Source organism: Oryza glaberrima, chromosome 1 (genome assembly GCF_000147395.1).
Source record: "Oryza glaberrima chromosome 1, OglaRS2, whole genome shotgun sequence".
In the NCBI taxonomy this organism is placed as follows: domain Eukaryota; kingdom Viridiplantae; phylum Streptophyta; class Magnoliopsida; order Poales; family Poaceae; genus Oryza; species Oryza glaberrima.
Genome location: NC_068326.1, coordinates 14,735,138 through 14,751,155, shown reverse-complemented (window position 1 = coordinate 14,751,155; position 16,018 = coordinate 14,735,138). Strand labels below are relative to the sequence as shown.

Sequence of the window (16,018 nt, the reverse complement as noted above, 5' to 3'; positions counted from 1 at the left end):
GTTAGGCTCAAGAGAAGATGTAATGTTAAAAGGAAGAAGGTCAAAGTTTGTCATAACATGTTCAAAAAGAATAACCATAATTAATCCAAACCAGTTTATTATCGGAGAAATGTGTGGAGAGGTGACTGTGAGGGCGATCTAGTGGCGACTTCGGCGATCCTGCCGGCATGGTCCCTTCTCAACGATGACAGATCTCTCCTATGCAGTCAGAATGGATTTCTCCAAGGAGTCTTCATTCGCATAGAAGGTTCCTGTTTCTCGTACACGGTACATTTCTCTCCAAGTTTTTCTTTCCAAAATTCATCCAAGATGGTGGTTTGTTTCTCCCAGTTCAACTTTCAGTTGACGAAGCAATCCGTAGCCTTGGATCTTTTCTTCTGTTTAGGGGGGGGGGGGGGGAAGCAGGATGCACTTCAAGGTCACAGAGAATGGGTGGTAAGTATGTGCTTCTCTTGTTCTTATCCGTTACCTTCTACTTCTCCCTATCCAATCTGATTTGCTCCTCTCAACTCTTCCACCAACAGCAACGCCCGTGAGCTAAGAAGATCATCCTGTTCGTCTCCACCGCGACCCGAGTCTCCTCTTCCAGAGGTCTCTTTCGCCGTTGGCGCACTCCAAGAAAGCATGTGATTACATGGCAGAACTTTCTGTTTAAGTTCTGTTTAGCCTTGGATAAGTGCTTCAGTTTTATAGTGGTTAATAAGAATATTTGCTTGCGTATTTATCTTTTGAGATCTTATTCATGCAAACAATTTAAATTGTTCTTCCATAATTGGAGGGTTCTGGATTGGTATAAGAAATATACTCAGTAGGTTAATTATTGAGAACAACAATGAGTGGACTCTTGTCACTTCGAAACCTAGAAAGTATCAGCCTCAGAATTCTTTGCTTCGTCCTGGGTTTTCTTTCGCCGATGCTGTGAGTACTAAACAATCAGGCCATGTTAACCCTCCCATGGTTTCAGTTAGTTGAGCGTTTTAGATACTTCATGAAAAAATTGACAGATGCCAGTCCCAAAGCTTCCATCCCTGGTAGAGTACGTGACTGTGAAAGATCGTTGCCGTTTTGATGTGCCAAATCTTACTTCTGTCACTACTACAAAAACACAAATAGGTGTCGTCATTATAGGTGCCGGCGCACAAAAAACCGGCACCTATAATACCTTCCCCGCCCGTGCACCCACCTTCACGCGCCACATATTTAAAAACCGGCACCTTTATGTCCAAATAGGTGCCGGTTTTTAAATAAAACCGGCACCTAAAACCTGTGTCAGAGAAAGGTGCCGGTTCTAGACTTAAAACCGGCACCTTTAATCTTCTCCCTCCCACACTAGCCGTTAGCGGGCTCCACACATAGGTGTCGGTTTTGGGTTGAGAACCGGCACCTTTGTCTTAAAACTAGCACCTTTGTTTTAATAGTGCTTTTCATGTTCGGCGGTGGGCCCTACACAAAGATGCCGGTTCTTGGTATGACAAGAGAAAGGTATCGGTTCTCAACCCAAAACCGGTACCTTTAATATTCTCTCTTCCACATTAGTCATTGGTGGGTACTATATATAGGTGCTGGTTTTTTAAATGATAAGACAAAGGTGCCGATTTTTAGTGTAGAAACAGCACTTTTGTTCCAGTAAAAGGGGCGCACTCTGCAGCCGCTGGACAATGCCACGTTAGAGTGGTACAGTACGCGCGCCGTGCAATTTTGCGAAAAAATCCTCCTGTTTGCACGTAATTCGATCGCAGTCCCTCACTAACAGTCCCTCTTAGCTGATTTTATACGTTTAGGCCCTTGTTTAATCTGTATATTTCATGCGAAGAAGGATAAAACACCTGGTTAGGACCGGTCTGTAAAACTTGAAATTATAGGGGCTTTATTGCAAAACGGAGGACACTAACCCCGCCCCTCCCGCCGCCGCCCGCTCGCCCCGCCGCCTTGCGCCGCCTCCGCCGCCGTCGCCCGCTCACCCCGCCGCCTCCGCCGCCGTCGCCCGCTCGCGGCGCCGCTTCCGCCTTCCACTCGCGCCGCCGCCGTCGCGTCGGCGTCTGCGAGCGCCTCCCCCAATCCTAGCCGCCGCCGCTCACGCCCTCTCCTCCCTCTCCTTCTCCCTCTCTCACCGCCACCGCTCCGCGCCGCCGTCCCCGCCTCCGCCTCGCGCCGCCGCCGTCCTCATCTCCGCCTCCGTCCCGCACCGCCGCCGGAAGGACCAGCTGCCGGCCATCTCCTACTGCCTTACCAGCCCTCCCATGGCGTCCGTGCCCATTCCCTCGCTCATCCTCTCTCTCTCTCTCTCTCTCTCTCTCTGTGTGCTGCATTCCAGAAGTGGATCGATGGATCGATCTCCATGGTTGGCTGCTTGACGGAGCCTTCATTTTTCCTTTTTTGGCAGCGGAGGCCATCCTACTCGGATTCCAGCGCGCTCGTCCCCCAGATGGGCGGTGGGAATGTACGTTCCCTCCCGGCCCTTGCCGCTGCCGCCGCTGCTTCGGAATGATGAGATACCAATTTAGCTATTTCTTGTGTTTTTCCTTGTGTTTTTCTTGGAATGCCTCTCCGTGATTAGATGCCAATTTAGCTTATTTCTTTAAATTACAGGAAGGAATTGCCAACAGAGCTGTTGGAGAAACACGTATCATCTCTTTACAATTTTACTTCTGGAACATCTGTAAATATCAACATTTTTATCATTCTTAATGTACATAGAAATGAACCTGGCCAGCAGTAGAAGTCACTGCTTATACATTTTTTCAGTTCAACAAGGATCAACTTCTGATGAGAGGTATGCTTGAATGAATCATAAACATCAGCAATTAGTAGTTCAGTACAACATACTTCCCCTATGTAGATAGGTGTTCCATATTCCCTTAATTGTATTGGTTGTAACTAATTATATATAACCTTAAAATTTGGGTGTCCGTTCCGTTGTGCTATAGACTGATGTAGTGCTGTGATATCGAAATGCTGGATTTTTTTTGCTCAAATTGTAATCTGGTTATGCAAGGAAAGCTTCGGAGTAGTGTTACTCGAGATGTTAACCGGTAGACGATCAATGGACAAGAAGCGGCCTGCTGGGTTTGGGTATGTATTCAAAGGATGGATTGATCCAAACAGCACATCTCCTGCAAAACTCGGTACTGATCTTACAGTTGTTGTCAGAAGTTTGGAGCAGGATGCACTTCAAGGTCACAGAGAATGGGTGGTAAGTATGTGCTTCTCTTGTTCTTATCCGTTACCTTCTACTTCTCCCTATCCAATCTGATTTGCTCCTCTCAACTCTTCCACCAACAGCAACGCCCGTGAGCTAAGAAGATCATCCTGTTCGTCTCCACCGCGACCCGAGTCTCCTCTTCCAGAGGTCTCTTTCGCCGTTGGCGCACTCCAAGAAAGCATGTGATTTCTTCACCCCAACGCCTATTTGTTTGATTACATGGCAGAACTGCCTTATGTCTCTAAAAATGAATGAAGAGTCTAAGAACAAAATATTAACCGGAGAAGTGCAACCTCTAGTAAATATCCACTAGTTTACTGTATTCTTTTTCTTTAGCATAACTGTTGATTGGACCGACTGTCCAATGCTCTAACCAAAAGGCACAACAGAAAGCATCATCGGGAAAAAAAAAGAAACAAGAGTAAGCACACACATGTAGAATGGGAACATATTGTGAAAATTATTTCACTCTAAAACTTACATGAAAAATTCAGGATTATGGCCTTTGTTAATTGTGTGTGTAGTGCTATATTTTCTAGTTAATGAATGCAAATATAGTGTGATTTATGTATAAACAAATCTTATACTAATGGCAGCAAGAGACCAAAAGCTGGACAGCTAGCTGGTGCAGACCTGACCTTGTGATCTGTCCCCTTCCGACTGGGTGGATGTGGATCTTGGAGATAGAAGAGGAGCGGTTTCTTCAGTCCATGGATGTCATCTTTTGATGCATTCTCTGCCCCATGCTGCATCTCTGGTACGCCTTCCTTTTGCCTTCCCTGCGCAAAATTTGCTTCTTTCCGCGATTTGGGGTTCGCCGTGGGCGACTGGTGATGCTGGGACAACAGGAAAGGAAGCTCCTTTCTGCATTCTGTGTGAAGTTTAGTGTTCTGTGGTTAACTGGGCGGTTGTTTCTAGTAGCTTTCTGATGCAAGAATGGGGGCAAAATTTTTCACCGTTGGTTTTCTATTGGGGTGTCGTGTTGCTGATTCCTGGCATTAGGTTCATATGCTCCAGTTGTAGAGGAGCAAATTTGCTCCCAACTGTGGACACGACTCGTTTGTGTTTTGCACTGCTTACTACATATGTAATTATGTATGGGGAATTAATGAGATCCTAGCTTTGTTGTATTATCGTGGTTTAGTTGTAAGATCATTTGTATCTTAGTGGTACAGAGCCATTTTGCTTTTCTTGAAGCAAATGTTTGTCATGTTAATTTTCACACACTGTAAGTTGTGATCTAATTTCCCCCAAAGAATTGATGTTCTTGTGCATTACAAGTTGCACGCAGAATATTTCCTTGTTGTTAATGAGGAGGTGTTTTTTTTTTCTCCTGATTTCAGATGTCAAGGAACATAGTTGCCTGAAGCCAATTATTCTTATTGTTCTGGTGGATCACAGCAACACTATATACAATTGTTTTATTTCCACTTTTCATTAACCACCTGACAATGTATTTTTTTCTCCCTATGAACTGGGAACATGGTCCTATTTTTTTCAAGTAATCCCTGCCTTGATGTGGTATGGCCTATGAAATATGCTATGGGCGTTTAGTGCTTGTTTGGAAAAATAGTCTTGATTTTATTCATCCATTTCTTCAAATGACAGGCACAGTAGTGTGTAGTATCAAAAAGCTACAATACGCACATAACTCGAGGATATGGATGTGAATTATATGCAAATGTCTAGAGTTTACACTTACAATTTTCTGGACTGATTTTAGACTTGTGAATTTCTGACCTAAGGATACATGTGCAAATTAATGTTCACAATTTAGACTTAGGAATTTTTGGACTTAAAAATTGTAGACTAACAATCTTTTGACTTAGGAATTTTAAACTAGTCATATTTTGAGTTAGGTTATATATGCAAATGTTTAGGATTTAAAGATAGGAATTTTTGGACTTACGAATTTTGACTTAGGCTTGTAGTTTTTATATATTGTGATGAATGGCTTATAGGTTTTTATTTGTTGTGATGAATGTGAATATGAATGAATGTGCTATATGGATATGGGGCTATAGGGATGAATTTGGGTTTATATGGAATTGGGGTTGTATGGACGAATTTACTGCAATTTTTATTTTTTTTTGACCCAACAAATAGGTGTCGGTTTTTAGGCTTAAACCGGCACCTATTAGGACCATGAAGGTGCCGGTTTTAAATTAAAAACCGGCACCTATTTTAACAGCCACGTGGTAATTTGGCTTAGAACCGGCACCTATTAGGACCATATAGGTACCGGTTTTGAGGTCAAAACCGGCACCTATTTGACAACCACGTGGCAATTTGGCTTAGAACCGGCACCTATTAAGACCATAAAGGTGCCGGTTTTGACCTCAAAACCGGCACCTATTATCTAATAGGTGCCGGTTCTAGAACCAGCACTGATGACAAGTGTCATCAGTGCCGCCTCCTTTGTGCCGGTTCGGAAAACCGGCACCTATTAGGGTTTCTGAACCGGCACCTTTTACCCTTTCTATAGTAGTGTGTGTTTCATATGCTATAAGTTCTTCATGTTCGTTCAGATAATAGGAAAGTTCAAAATCCCTAGATTGAGAAAAAAAAAAGGAGCAAATCTTTTGTGGCCAGTGTCTAGGGCGGGATCATACGTTTTCTAATTGTTCTTATCCTGTTTGATGCAAAAGGTCTTTTGCTTACGGCCAGCAAGGCCCATTATTAGTGTGTGGCCCAAAAGAAGAAGGTCCATAAAATATGGGGGAAAAAGTACATTGAAGGTCTTTCAACTTGTTAGCGAGATAAAAAACGTCCTCGAACCGCAAAACCAGATATACGAGGTCCCTTAACTATACAAAACCGGTCACCCGAAGTCCCAGGGCAGTATTGACGCCGGATTTGTCTTACGTGGCGGCTGAGTCAGCGTGGGACCCACGTGGGTCCCACATGTCATGATGCCACGTAGGACAATCTCTTTCCCTTCTTCTCTCCCTTCCTCTCTCTTTCACTTTTCTCCTCGCGTCTGGTGGCTGTTGACAGGCGATGCGGCGCCGACTTGGTGTGGGAGAGGAGGAGGTCCGGCGGCCAGCGACCAGCGACCGGCAGGGGAGAAGAGCAGTGGCGAGGCGGCTCCTGGGGCAGGCTGCCGTTGGCGCTCGACGTGGCTGGCGGCGGAGGCGTAGGCATGTTTGTTGCTTCCTGTGCTGCCGCCACGGGCGCCGCGTTGTCGGCGACCGGGCACATTCTTGCATGCTTGCTCCTCGCTGGAGAGAGCAGAAGGGACAGCTCGGCCAGGGGAGGCTTGTGGAAGGCCGCCGCTATCGTTGCCGCCTTCTGGAAGTGAAGACTCGAGCAGAAGGTGAGCTGCGTGTATGGCGAGAAAGATCTGGTGCCGCCTCCTCCTAGCTGCACATCCAATTGCATCGGCAAGCGAAGATTAATTAGCATGCTTAAACAGCTAATGAATCATAACTCCAAGGAGAGAGGGAAGAAACCATGAAGCTATGATAGAGAAAGAGCGGAGCAGGAAGTAGGCGCTCGCGGCCTCCCGGCTCCCCCCGTGGCGGCGGCAGCGGCTCATGGCCTTGACTCGCCGACGTCCACGCTGAGCTTCTCGGACAGTGCGGCACTCGCCACCGTGCTGGAGGCGCACGGCACCACCGCGGCGGCCGCGCGCGCCGCCATGCAGCCTATGCAGGCGTACGACGAGGCGTGCAAGGAGCAGCACTGGGGCGACGTCGACGCCGCCGACGTGGGCTTCTCCGCCGGAGCGGGGTTCACGGGCCTAGTCGTCGACGGCTCCTTGAACCAGATCCAGAGGCCGGCGGGAAGAGATGCGGAAGCCGACAGAGAGTTCCAGTAGACCGAGGAGGAGAAGAACTACTGGAACAGCATACCTCCACCGCCCCCGCCACCGCCGCCTACTGGCTGCCGCTCCCCATCCGCCGGCCGCTGCGTGCTCGTCGTCCTGCCGCCACCGCCGCTCCGTGCCTCCGGTCCGCTCTGCACTTCGCCACGCGCTCGCCCGCCACCGCTCGACTTAGCCAGCCGCCGTGGGCTCGCACGCCGCCTCCGCTCCGCTCCGCCAGCCGCCACGCACTCGCGCGGCCGCCGCCGGCCCGCGTCGCCTGTCGCTAGCCCAGAGAGAGGAAAAGTGAGAGAGAGAGAGGAGGAAGGGAAAGAGGGGAGGGTGATGATGTGGTTTGACGGTCGTTATCGATCAGTTTCGACCGTCAATACTACCAAAATAGAGGAGAACTAGTGATGCTTGCAATGCATATATTTGTTAGAATAATAATATTTCACTAGTATTAGGTATACTAACCTTTTGCAGAGAATGATAATAAAGTGGAGGAGAACCGACATCAACTCAGACGATAAATCAATCGGACGATGTCGAGAACCAGACTTGTGCATGAATAGGCCAAGAACGCAGACTTGACACGATGAATCAGGTCAAAATTCGCAAGTCTACAAAGTGAAGCAGCGGAGGAGACAACGAACCAAATTGTGGGCTTGTTGGGCCGGCCCAACCAGGGGGTTCGGCCAAACCTCCTGTGGCGCCAATGGATGCAGGGTTTGGATGGACGGCTGGGATTGATCCCCAATGGCAGTTGGAGGGTATTACCGACCATTCCAACCGTCATTACCTGCCTATAAAAGGAGCTCCTCTTCTCACTTCACACACACACCTCAAGCAATAGCTCTCTCATTTCTCTCAAGTTTAGTTTAGTAGTATCTAGCTGGTGGAATAGAAATAGAGTAGGAGTCAGGAGTCCGAAAACCTTCGGAAGAGTTCGGATATGGCTTTAGTAGCTTTCCTCTTCTCTTTTGTAAGCTTTGTACTTTTATTAGAATACTCTTCTATATACATTTATGGTATTGAAATACTTTCCGAGTATATGAGTACCTACTTTACATTATGTTCATGTTATACTGAATATACGGTTAGCTTATCTGGGAGATGCTTATGTCATGACCGAGATGCTTAGTTGGAGGGTATAATGTTTGCTTATGCAATTACTCTATGTCATGACCATGATATTAGAGTAGTATCTGGTAGTTTAGGCGTGGTATCTAGATTACGGGATATCATTATTTGGGGTTATATATTGCGGATGAGAGGTGGGCCGCTGATGGTGACAGCTCAGTACGGGTATTCCTCCGCGCCGGTATATAATCCTAAGTTAATTTCCTAGGGAGGGTATTCCTCCGTATTAATTTAGCCCCGGTTGTATGGTCATGACGGGCTGTCGTAAGGAACTCGGCAGTCAGGGGTTGCTTCTCGAAGTACCAGGAGGGCATCGGATAGACGGTATTAGCTAGTATATCAGTTAACTAGAATGTATGTATACTATGTATATTAGAAGTATAGGAATAGATTTTCTTTCTCTTTTCTTTCCACCTAGCTTAGATAATTTATTATGAGAATTGAGTTATTAATGCTTGTGTGTCACTCTACCTTTGGATTATCTTAACCCTTGCTTAGAATATGATTAGTACAAGTAATATATAAATTATTAGTTGAGTTCTTTCTACATGATCTTCCCATAGGATAAAATAAATACGATACCCTTGGAATACTCTCGGGTGAAATGCTACAATGGTATATCCGTGCGCTTGCGGATGAACTCTGTAACCATAATATATTTCTGCGCCATTGCTAGGAATTATATTTCTAGTAATGTTGTTAAGAAATACCAATAAGCATTTCTGGCGCCGTTGCCGGGGAAGATTCATAATAGAGATTGCTTGAACTAATACTTTATATTTACCTCTGTATAATCATTTCCTTTGCAGGCTAACCTTGGTTGTTTTCACTTGTTGTGAAAACAGGGTAGTGCATGACTGGTTTCAACCTGCTGGAAAACTTCAGACCGCGAGTCGTTGCTCCGCAAAAAACTCTACTGACAGAGAAACTGTTAGTGATATGCCCTAGAGGCAATCATAGAGATGATTATATCACATACTATGTTTACATATTTATCCGACATTGTTCCTTGAAATAGATAACTCATTATTGGTTAATGAATATGTGATTGTTTCATGAGACTCTTTATGTTGTTTGTTACTATTTCTAAAGGATCCCTGATCAAATATCATATGTGGAACAAATACGATTAGATGATCAGCACATGTATTAATTGATGATCATGTCTCATGGATCATGGTATAGAGATACCAAATTAATAATGTGGACACATGTTAGTAAACATGTTGTTGGATAGACCCAACATGAGACACTACAAGAGCCATATGTGTTGTGTCATCAGTGATCTCATTTAGTGTTGGTGTTGAATCCTTAGACCTGAGATTATCATGGTTCCCAACATGTGTAGTAGCTTACTTAGGGACTGCTAAACGCTACTCCGTAATTGGATAGTTATAAAATTAGTTTTCGGGTATGCTATGAAACATGTAGTGAGATATGAATAATCAAGATGGGATTTGCCCCTCCTATGGAGAGATATCTCTGGGCCCCTCGATGTTGTAGATCATGGAAGTGCATGGCCATGCCAAAGGTGATTGAGGAGTCAATCACAAGTTATATAATCTATCAACAGGTTCGAGTGAATGATTGAGCTATTAGAGGATGGCATATATCTAGCCTTGAGCTTAATCGATATCGTGAGGCAAAGGGGTTCATACAAGTAAACACTAGAGGTTCACCCGATATGATCTTTATGTATGCCCGGTGGGTCAATACGTTCTGCTAGGGGCCGCTGTTGACGCGTGGACCGAAAATGAGTTTTTGGGTTACAGCCGAGTGTACATGAACCTACAGGGTCGCACGCTTAATAGGCCAGAATAAGGGGATTGGATGGAGATCCAATATGAGCTTAATTCGGATAGGGATTCGAATAGGAGTCCTACGGGCCTTGGAGGCCCGAGTGATAGATCCTATATATTCGTGAGGGGTGTGACCGGCGGAGATATTGCATCATGTGAGAAACCATAGCCGTCACTCCCCTCCCTGAGCAAAACTCTAGCTGCGCGCGGGTGCTAGCACATCTGCGCGTGGCGTTCCATCCCTGTACGTGTGGATACCGGTAGAGGCGCCGTTGGTTTGCGGTGCTGATCGGCGTGGGAATACGGCAAAGAGAACGCACGAGGAGGAGAAGGTCGAGCCGGTGCGATCGACTAGTTCCTCTACATCGACGCGCGCTACTTCGCGAGAATTCCTTCGACTTCTTAGCGCCTTTTTCCGCTGCGCAGCGTGTCAATTGGTAACGATCTATGATCTAATACTTGCATGGTTCCTGGTTTACGCGATAGAAAATTTTGATTTATGCTATCGTAGCCTACGCGTATCCCAACAGTGGTATCAAAGCCGCCTTGTATAGTTTGTAATCTAGATCATTGCATATAGTTGATATGCAGGTGTAGTAGATGAGATCTATTATGTTATATATGAGTTCTTAGGTGATCGGAACATGAGATGAACCGATAGCCTCATGGGTTGATGAGATCAATCGGTATGTGTGTTGGTGACTTCACTGGAATGTCTAGTACTCACCAAGGCCGAGCACGATTGTGTTCATCGGATAGTCTGATGTCCACTGGAACCGCACGCCAATGAGAGAAACGAGCCAATGAGATTGACTTGGTTTCGGCATAATTTGATTACGCCGTTAAGGTTTTCACATGGCGAATCGTAGATGAGATCTATAAGATCTAGGGACCGCCGTGTGCGTTGCCCCTTAGATTTCATTTGGGGTTTTATATCTATCTTACTTTATTGCTGTTATATATTTGATATGACATGGTAGGATAGATTCCTTCAGAAAAATTAAGTGTAACTTATGCTCTTCCAATAATTGCACCTATTACGGTTGTGATCATAAGTGATGGGTTTGCCATAGCAAAGTGTTACTTTTTATCATGATAAGATAGGATAGATGTCGGACATCTATATGCAGAGATTATTGGTTTACTTGATAAGGTTATCAAAACGGTTTTGGGGCATAGGTTGGGTTGGACATGAAGATGTCACCCCAACAGCACAAGAGTCACATATGATGGATTAGTAAGGTGTTGCTTACCTATTTTGATAGTTGTCTAGCTATGATGCCAAAGCTCACTAGACACTAAAATGAGGATCTTGACTCACTAAGTTACTAGAGGGAATTTTGTTTCACAATACATAGTGGGAGTATCTTTTGTTAAATTGTTTAATGAAAGGTTAAATGTAGACATGGTGCTGATTTTGCATACATATATTTCTATTGTAGATCATGGCAGCTCCTGCACCATCCAGTTTTAACTTGCGGTCTATTCTTGAGAAAGAGAAGTTGACTGGAACAAACTTCATGGATTGGCATCGCAACCTGAGAATTGTTCTCTGGCAAGAGCACAAAGAGTTTGTGCTTACACAGCCTTTTCTAGCTGACTTGCCCAACAATGCTCATGCTGCTGAACGTAGGGAGCATGAAAAGCGATGCAATGATTATCTTGATATAAGCTGTCTCATGCTTGCTACTATGTCCCCTGAGCTTCAAAGGCAATATGAGGCATTGGATGCTCATACGATAATCACGGGACTACGTAACATGTTTGAGGACCAAGCAAGAGCTGAGAGGTTTAATACCTCAAAGTCCTTGTTTGCGTGCAGGCTTACAGAAGGTAATCCAGTGAGCCCATATGTGATCAAAATGATTGGTTACACCGAGAGTCTGGATAAGCTTGGTTTTCCCCTTAGTCGAGAGTTGGCTACTGATTTGATTCTCCAGTCGCTCCCTCCCAGCTTTGAGCTGTTCATAATGAATTTCAACATGAACAACCTGAACAGGACCTTGGCAGAATTGCATGGGATGCTAAAGACTGCCGAGGAAAGCATTAAGAAAAACTCCAACCATGTGATGGTTATGCATAAGCGCAAGCCCAACAATAAGAAGAGTAGTCAAAAGAGAAAGCTAAACTCTAATGAGATCACGAGCACTAGCAACTCTAAGACCAAGGTTCAAAAGACAGGGCCCGCTAAGGATGCAGAGTGCTTCTTTTGCAAGGAGACAGGTCATTGGAAGAGAAACCGTAAGAAATACCTAGAGCAGCTCAAGCATAAGCAGCAGGATGGAAAGAGTTCCACCTCAGGTATTAATGTTATAGAAATTAATCTTGCTACTTCCTCTGCTGATTCTTGGGTATTTGATACCGGGTCAGTTGCTCACATATGCAAATCGTTGCAGGGGCTGAAAAGAAGTATGAGCTTAGCAAGAGGCGAAGTGGATATTCGTGTGGGCAATGGAGCAAGAGTTGCTGCATGTTGTTGCGGTCGGCACTATGCCATTATCTTTACTGTCAGGATTAGTTTTGGAGTTAAATAATTGTTATTGCATTCCAGCTTTGTGTAAGAACGTTATCTCTACTTCTTGTTTGCAAGCAGAGGGTTATGGTTTTATATCTGTGGACAATGGCTGTTCAGTCTATTATAATGACATTTTTTATTTCCATGCACCCATGATGAATGGCTTATACATTGTGAATCTTGATGGATGTTTAGTCTATAACATTAATGCAAAAAGGCAACGTCCTAATGGATATACTAAGGGCATGTACAACGGTCTTTATTAGTGGGCTCTCTCTATTATCATGCAAGTAATTTTGATGACATGGAAGAAAGAGAAAGGAGGAAAGAGAAATATGGTTATTATGCATGACAACGGTTCAGAGTCGACTCTTAGTATTTATTAGAGTAAATTTTGTTGCATGGTGGTGAAAGAAAGGAAAGAAGAGTTTGAAAAAAATATTTTGATACATTAATGGTAGAGACCATATTGTCTCAACTGTTATAGAATGTTAGTCTCTATAGAGCGTTGAGCTCATACTTGTCTCTACCTTTGTATATGCCCTAATATCCTACATGTCAGTAACAAGTTAGCCACCATCTCTGAACTTTTGCTACAATTACTACAAGTGAAAAACACGAATCTTTTTATTTGTGGTGATCATAGTAACGCTTATACTCTACGTATCAGTGACCAATTAGATTTAACCTTTCAGGTTTTGCAGGGTGTTGATGCTTATAAAAGTGGTATCTCAATTGACTTCATCAATTTCCAGCTACTAATTAATGATCAAATCACGAGGAATTACAGTACATGTCACGATCCCTCCAAGTTGATCCACATTAAGTAAAGTTCCAAATTGATAAACATTTATTTGATCTTCATCTACAGCAATCGAGCAGACATCAGTTTTCTTTCTTTTTCCTTTCTTTTTCTGCAATGGAAGCGAGCACAGTTAGTCAGTCACCTTGTCAGTGCCAAAAGATATTGTAGAGTTCCCTGTCCTGACAATAGGCAATCTATATAGCTTTGAGCCAACGATGAAGAGACTCTATGAATGAAGCATTTGTATGACCCTACTGATCACTCCATGGCCACCATTATTCCGATAAGGGAGGGGCCAGACCGGGAGCAGAACAGCTGGTGGTGGTGGTTTGGTTAGCTAGGATATCACTTACCAGTGTGTGAGGGTATAGAATTGGAGGCGGCAAAGGCATGCCAGAGAAGGCGTATCTAAGTCCAGGAGCTAGAAGGACGGTGGAGGCCAGCACAAGCGAAGAAGGCATAACAGGGAAGAGAAGGGGCAAGATTGTGATGAGGATTGCAGTAGGGTGTGAGCAAGTGACCTTTTTTGTTTTCCGCAATGTACTCCTTCTGTTCTTTTTTATTTGATGTCAAACTAACGTCAAATATTAAATGATGGAGGTGTAGGACTAGAATTCCCGAAAATTCTCATTTTGGCCCTATTTCAAAACTTATTTCAAAATAGGTCCCTGCAGAAAACTATCACAAAAAATGGACTCCAATCTCTAACACCTCAGCGCAAATGCGGTTGGCGCTGAGTACTTGACAGCCATCAAGCAGGGCCAACGTGGGTGAACCAGCCAAGTGATAGTTCTCAGCAAGGACCATTTTTGAAATAAGTTTTGAAAAAGAGCGAAAATGTGAAATTTTCGGCTAGAATTCTATCCTCACACACATGTCTTATAGAATATATTTTAGAAAAACCTGAGGTTCAGTTTCTGGGGGCATATCACTTAAAAAAAACCACTCCTATCTTTCAAGTACGGTAAAATTTCTCAAGAGTTAAAGAAGCTCATGCGTGCAAGGGGTCCTTTCTTTCTAGTAGCTTAATTATGTACATATAAGTTTATGAAACAATATTTTACTACTGACTCCTTGGCATACTTATTTATTGAAGGGTGAATAGCTAATTTAGTCCCTCAAGTTTCACCGAAGACTTAATTTGGTCCTTCATGTTTCATTTTGTACACATAGGTCCTCTAAGTATTTGATTTAGCTTAAAATCATCCTTGGGCCCACTTAATATGCCATATGGCTATTTCTAGTCAACATTTATGTTAGAAAATGTCCCTTTTGCTCTTAATTTTTATACAACTATACACTAGAAAAAGAAAACCAAGATAAATAATAAGCATTGCATATGTACTTTCTATTATTTCAACATGTGCAAATGAAACTTGAGCCTAATGGCTATCGTATACACTTGCAAGTACATAATTTATTTTCGTTTTACATAAATTACTATGCACAGTCTATAAAAGAAATTTATTGCACGCATTTTTTTCTCTTATATATGTCAATGAGGGGGTATAAGTGTTATTTATCAAGAGAGTTGCTGGTTATGTTTAGCCATGTGACATTAAGTGGGTTAAAGGATAAGTTTGAACTAAATTAAAAAATTGAAGGATTAATATGGACAGACTGAAATATTAAGGACTAAACTAAGTGTCGGATGAAACTTAGAGGACCACTTTAGCTATTTACCCTTTATTGAAACAACTGAACCTGCATCCTTCTAGTTTTATATATCATTTTATACAAGGATAGTACACGGAGTAATTAAGGTGTGTATTACAATTACATCATTTTATACAAGGATAGTACATGGAGTAACTATGACATTAGATCAAATAATGGTAGCAAAACATTTGTATTCAACCAAAACAAATAAGTAAAAATAAGACAAACACAAATAGAAAAGAACATAAATTACAAACAATTAATGGCAGAGGAGATTGCTTGGGCCCTATCTATATATGATCTATCTATCTATCTATCTATTATATACTAAAAGTTCATTAAACATCCTATAAACACGCTCCTAACCACCACATGTCATCCTACAAACCCTCATAAACCATCATGTGGCATTCTAATAAATTAGAGAAAATTTTAGAAATTTTAATAAAAATATAAAACATCTAACCCTTAATTTTCACTAAAATAGATGAACCCATCGTTTTGAGCCATTAAAAAGAAAATCTAACCGGTGCCGTTCCGTCCCCCCTCTCCTCACCGAACACACGCGCGCGATACCTCAGTCTGTAGCCACGTAACGCAGCTCCTGCCCTCCGTCTCCCCTTTTATCTCCAAGGTTGTTAAGATACAGAACATTTATAATTTGTTAAAAATTGTGAGTTAGAGATATGCAGCCGGCTGTGCATGACATCTCGCTGTGCACCATATGCTACCTATTATATGAGTGCTCTCGGTGAGTAAACGATCTTTACACTGTTGTTTGGAAAATGCTTCTCTTCGAACGTCCGATCAAATGAAAAACATCGGACGTTTATGGTCAGCTCAGTCCGTGCTTGCTAATTTCTCCTTTCTCTCTATTGACGTCAAGAAAATGCTATAGATCAGCAGCCTGGTACTGTCGTACTGTAACATGCATGCATATACCTAGCTGTTTCTTTTCATTCTTTTCTCCTCTCTTTAAATATTTTTTCTTCTAAATTACTTATCCGATCTACGAACCGACCACACCATTGTATTTGTTGCAATTAAATCTATACAACAAGATATCACATGATTATATTATGTCAAAAGA

General features: G+C 43.3%; 1 long non-coding RNA gene across 5 annotated transcripts; it reads left to right on the top strand.

Moving 5' to 3' along the window:
• The first annotated feature begins 1,949 nt into the window (after positions 1-1,949).
• LOC127762418 (uncharacterized) lies at positions 1,950-4,994 on the top strand. Of its 5 annotated transcripts, none has more exons than XR_008015530.1 (7): positions 1,951-2,245; positions 2,384-2,659; positions 2,746-2,773; positions 2,996-3,193; positions 3,283-3,384; positions 3,799-3,959; positions 4,546-4,994. It is a non-coding gene; the product is annotated as an uncharacterized LOC127762418 (long non-coding RNA). The 5 variants fall into 5 exon arrangements; XR_008015529.1 differs by having other exon boundaries at positions 3,001-3,193; positions 4,546-4,993; XR_008015532.1 differs by having other exon boundaries at positions 1,950-2,245; positions 2,384-2,773; positions 3,001-3,193; positions 3,283-3,349.
• The last annotated feature ends 11,024 nt before the right edge of the window (positions 4,995-16,018 follow it).